This window comes from Mustela nigripes, chromosome 1, assembly GCF_022355385.1.
Source record: "Mustela nigripes isolate SB6536 chromosome 1, MUSNIG.SB6536, whole genome shotgun sequence".
In the NCBI taxonomy this organism is placed as follows: Eukaryota; Metazoa; Chordata; class Mammalia; order Carnivora; family Mustelidae; genus Mustela; species Mustela nigripes.
Genome location: NC_081557.1, coordinates 109,818,741 through 109,824,740, shown reverse-complemented (window position 1 = coordinate 109,824,740; position 6,000 = coordinate 109,818,741).

Below are 6,000 nucleotides of genomic sequence, written 5' to 3'. Positions count from 1 at the left end.
TTGATCTATGTGTCTGTTTTTGTGCCAGTACCATGCTGTCTTGATGAAGATATCATTAGTTTTTGACAGCATTAAATATACTTTTAAAATCTGGCTTTGAATGATATTGTAATGAATTTTTTTTTCATTTTCTCTTTGTTACTTTTTCATATCTGCCCTCTCTCTCCTCACTTTCCGGAATGCCAATGAAGTGGATGTGATTATTTTTCTCTTTTTGTTATACTCCACAGGGGCTGAGGTTCTACGTGTTAGTGTATTTTCTTAGGATTATTTTGCCTGAATAATTTCAATGATCTGTCTTCAAATGTATGGGCTCTTTCCTCTGTTTTCTTCATTCCACTCTTCCAAAGAACTTCTGCTCTTCATCTTTTAGGATTTTTTTTCTTTTTTAATTTCAGTTACCATATTTTTCAGTTCTAAAATTGCCATTTGTTCCTTCTTTGTGTCTTCTATTTCTTTACTGGGACTTGCTTTTATTGCTGCGAATCTATTTTTGTTTGTTTGTTTATTTGTTTCTGGCTTGTTAATAATTGCTTGTTTATGCATTTTTTAAGATGTTATTTATTTATTTGACAGACAGAGATCTCAAGTAGGCAGACAGGCAGGCAGAGAGAGAGGAGGAAGCAGGCTTCCTGCCGAGCAGAGAGCCCGACGCGGGGCTCGATTCCAGGACCCTGGGATCATGACCCGAGCACTAGGCAGAGGCCCCTAACCCACTGAGCCACCCAGGTGCCCCTGTTTATACATCTTTATAATGACTGTTTTAAAACATTTGTCAGATAATTCTATAATCCCTGTCATCTTAATGCTGTCATCAATACTGTGGTTTGTTTTTATATGTTTTTTTTTTGGCTTGGGGGTTTTGTTTTGTTTTGTTTATTCAGCTCAAGATATCCCTCATTCTTGGTATGATAGGTGATTTCTTATTAAAACTTGGGCTTTGGGATATTTTTTTGTTTGTTTGTTTGTTTCTTTTTTTTTTATTGTGTTATGTTAGTCACCATAAAATACATCATTAGTTTTTTTTTGGTTTTTTTTTTTTTACCTTTAATTTTTTTATTTTTTATAAACATATATTTTGATCCCCAGGGGTACAGGTCTGAGAATCATCAGGTTTACACACTTCACAGCACTCACCAAAGCACATACCCTCCCCAATGTCCATAATCCCACCCACTTCTCCCAAACCCCCTCCCCCCAGCAACCCTCAGTTTGTTTTGTGAGATTAAGAGTCACTTATGGTTTGTCTCCCTCCCAATCCCATCTTGTTTCATTTATTCTTCTCGTACCCACTTAAGCTCCCATGTTACATCATTAGTTTTTGATGCAGTGTTCCAAGATTCATTGTTTATGTACCACACCCAGTGCTCCATGCAATAGGTGCCCTCCATAATACCCACCACCAGGCTCACATAACCCCCAACTCTCCTCTCCTCGAAAACCCTGATTGTTTTTCAGAGTCCACAGTCTCTCATGGTTCACCTTATTCTCCAATTTGCCCCAATTCACTTTTCCTTTCCTTCTCCTTATGTCTTCCCTGTTATTCCTCATGTTGCACAATTGAGTGAAATCATATAATTGACTTTCTCTGCTTGACTTATTTTGAAGCAACATATTACTTAAGCTTTCTGTTTTAGCTGGCTTCTTCTGATACCACCCAGACAGTGGAAGGGGGACATTGCCTCATTATCTCCTAGCGCAGGCAGAAATCTACATTCTCTACTCAGTCTTCACTGACTCCTAAAAGTCAGCCTGTTTCACTGACACCTAAAGGTCCTAGAAGTTGTGTTTTCTTTCCACCATTCAGACTTTTATTGTATTTATTACATATATTCCATATAGAGTTTTTAGTTGTATTTCATGAGGGGAATTGGGGAAAGTACCTCCATTCCATTTTCCTGATTAAATTGCTTTTAAAAGTTTTTTTTTCTATTTTATATAAGCTATTGATTTTTTTTAAAGATTTTGTTTATTTATTTGACACAGAGAGAAAGCACAAGCAGGGGAAGCAGTGGGCAGAGGGAGAAGCAGGTTCCCTTGCTCAGCAGGGAGCTCCATGCTGGGCTCCATCTCAGGACTCTGGGAAGGCCTGTTGAATTTTTTGAAATAATGTTTTTCTACTACTTTACTATTATCCTTTTAATAGTCCAATGATCTGCTGTGATGTCATTTCTCTCATTCCTAATATTGGCAATTTCTACTTTCTTGTTACACTTGATATATTTTGGTGAACTTTTATCATTTTAATTTTTCCTTTCAAATAATCAAATTATGGCTTTGTTAATTCCTTCATTGGTTTTCTATGTGTCACTTTATTTTTCCTTATATTTACAAATTTAAATTTAATTTATTTTTTAAATTTAAATCATTAATTTTTCATTATTCAAATAAATCATTGATTTCAAACTTCTAACATACATTGGAAGCTGTATATTTCCTAGTCCTGTCCAACAAATTTTTATCTCTTGTATTTATCTATCCTTCAGTTAAAAATATCTCCAAATTTCAAGGCTGCTTTCATTAATTCATGAGATTTTGAATTTTGCTCCTTAATTTCCAAATATTTCAAGCTTTCCAAGATATTAAATTTTTTAAAGATTTTATTTATTTATTTAAGAAAAAGAGTGAGAGCATGAGCAGAAGAGGCAGGCAGAGGGAGTGGGAGAAGCAGATTCCCTGCTGAGCATGGAGCTAGATGCAGGGTTAGATTCCAGGATCCTGAGATCATGCCCTAAGCTAAAGGCAGATGCTTAACTGAGCCATGCAGTTGCCCCAAGAGATCACATTTTAATGCAATTTTAATGTGTTTCTGCTGTGTGCTGGGAAATATTTTGTAATATTTCAACCTTTTGAAATATATGAAACACATTGATTAGCATATTATCCACCTTGGTGAAAGATCCAAGTACTCTTAAAAATGATATCTTTTCTGTGGTTATGAACATAGTATTCTTTATTAATTAGGCCACACCAGCTGTCTTGTTGATAGTGTTGTTAAATCTTCTGTAACTATACTGTTAACCTTTTTCTTGGTTATTCTATCAATGACTGTGTATTTACCTATGTCTCCCTTAATGTATATCAGTCTCTGTTTCAAATTGTATTACTAGGTGTATAACATTTGAGATGATTATGTCTTCAGGATGAATATCCCTCTTTATTTCCAGCTGTATATCCCACTGTAAAAAAAAAATCAACTTTTCTCAGATATTTATAGAGCCATGTTAACTTTTTAAATAAAGAGCATTTATGTAGTGTGTCTTTTTACATTCATTTTTATCTCTAAAGTAACATTTAACATACATTTTGAAGGATATAAACTGGATTTTTCAGAATCCTTCTGGAAAGTTTTCTCTATTTGATCTTTGCAATTTATGGATTTGCTTTTCAATTCATTCCTCATTGGCTCAGCTGGGTCCTGGGATCAAGCCCCGCATAGGGATCCCTGTTTAGGGGTGGTTGCTTCTCCCTCACCCTCAACTGCCACTCCCCATGCTTGTGTTATCTCTTTTTCTCTGTCAAATAAATAAATAAATAAAATCTTAAAAAAAATGTTTTGTTCCTTAATACTATTCACCATATTTTATTTTATATTTCAACTATCACATTTTTTAATACTCAGTATTTTCTTGGTTCCTTTTTTTTTTTAATTCTATTTATTTATTTGACAGACAGAGATCACAAGTAGGCAGAGAGGCAGGCGGGGTGGGGGGGCTGCTCATTGGAGAGCCTGTTCCGCCCCCCCCCTTATCTGAAGTCATTGGAGTCAATGGGAAATTCACCATCTGAATTTAGAGGACTCAAATGGAAGTTCTACAGTGGTACTATCTCCAGTTGCAACAAAATAAAGAAATGCCTGGATCAGTTCAAAAGGCTACGTCTGGCAAATAACAGTATAAAAAGTGTTTAACATCATTTATCAGTAGGAGCTTCAAATTAAAACAGTGAGATACTACACCTATAGGAATAGCCGGAATGCTGATAGCACCAAATGTTGGCAAGGATGTGGAACAACAGGAACTCTCATTCACTGCTGGAAAAATGCTGGGAAAGCAAAATGGTACAGTCACTTTGAAAGGAAGTGTGATATAACAGACTCTTAACATATCCAGCAATTGTACTCCTTGATACTTACCCAAAGGAATGAAAACTTATGTTCACACCAAAACCAGAACATGGGTATTTATGTCAGTTTTATTCATAATTGTCAAAACTTCAAAGCAAACAAGGTGTACTTTAGTGAGTGGAGAGACAAACAAACTGGTACACATAGAAAATAGAATTTTATTTAGTGCTAAAAAGAAATGCACGATCAAGCATGAAAAGATATGGAACATCCTTAAATGCATATTACCAAGTGAAAAAAAAGCCTGAGAAAGGTTATATACTGTGAGATTCCAACTACATGACATTCTGGGAAGGGGCTAACTTTGGAGACAGTAAAGGGATCAACGATTGCTGGGGTTGGGGAGGTGAGGACTGAATCCATGGTGCAAAAAGGATTCTTAGGCAGTGAAATACACTGTATGGTATATAATGGAGGGCACATGCCATTACACATTTGTCCAACCTAGAGAATAGGTGACACTAAGAGTGAGCCCTAAGACAAACGTTGAACTTTGAGTGATAATGGTGCAAAACTGTAGGTTCATGAAGTATACAAATGTATCACTCTGGTGGGAGATAGTGCCAGTGGAGAGACTGGGCATGTGAATGGAGGCCATATTTGGGAAATCTCTGTACTTTCTGTACTCAAATGCTCTATGAACCTAAAACCACTGTAGAGAATATAAACTATATTAAAAAAAAAAAAAAAGTTTTGTATTCTCTGACCATGGGAATGGACCACAAAGAAACAAGGGAATGACGGGTATGCATTGCAGCTGAGCAGATTATCCCAAATGCATTTTCTTCTGTATAATTGATATCTTTATACAATTTTTTGGTTTTATATATAGACAGTTAAAAGAGAAAAAGATAGTCTCAAGTCTAAATATTGCTTATAATTGATTATTTACAAGCTTATTTTTCTTTCTTTTCTTTCTTTTTTTTTTAGGATTTTATTTATTTACTTGTTAGACTGAGAGAGAGAGAGACAGCATGAGCGAGCACAGGCAGACAGAGCAGCAGGCAGAGGCAGAGAGAGAAGCAGGCTTCCTGCCAAGCTAGGAGCACCATGTGGGACTCGATCCCAGGACACTGGGATCATGACCTGAGCTGGAGGCAGCTGCTTAACCAACTGAGCCACCCAGGCATCCCACAGCTGATTTTTCAATATTGTCTTTAACTTTAGCTTCTAATACTTAACTTTGCTTTCCTTCTATTCCAGTTAAAGCCCAAAGGTTTTATCAAGAGCACCAATGAAATATCCTATGTTCAGAATTTAATTATAATACTTTGGATAAGAAGTTGAGATTACTGAAAAACATATTTTTAAAGTTTTTAGTCCAATTGCTTTTTATTATTCTTGACACTAATTTGCATGAAAAATCAAGATCAAGATTAATAATAGTCATAAGATATAGGTTGCAAAGAGTAGCTAAAATATTCCATTAAACATTTGGTTTTTAACCAGGAGCACACAGGAGTATTTTTTAAAGCAACCCAGTGAATAGAAGATATTTGCCAATGATATAATATAAGGAGTTAAGATCCAAAATTAAAGAATTCATACAAGTCAATGAAAAACAAACTGTCCCATTAAAAAGTGGGCAGAGGACCTGAATGGACACTTAATTCGAACAAAACATACAGATGACCAACAGACTCATGAAAAGATGTTAAATATCACTGATCTGGGGATCAGGGTAATGCTGGCTTCATAAAAAGAATCTGGAAGTTTTTCTTCTGCTTCAATTTTTTGAAACTGCTTCAGGAGAATAGGTGTTACTATTTTGAAAGTTTGGAGAATTCCCCAGGGAATCCGTCAGGTCCTGGGCTCTTGTTTTTTGAGAGGTTTTTGGTCACTGCTTCAATCTCGTTACTAGATATAGGACTATT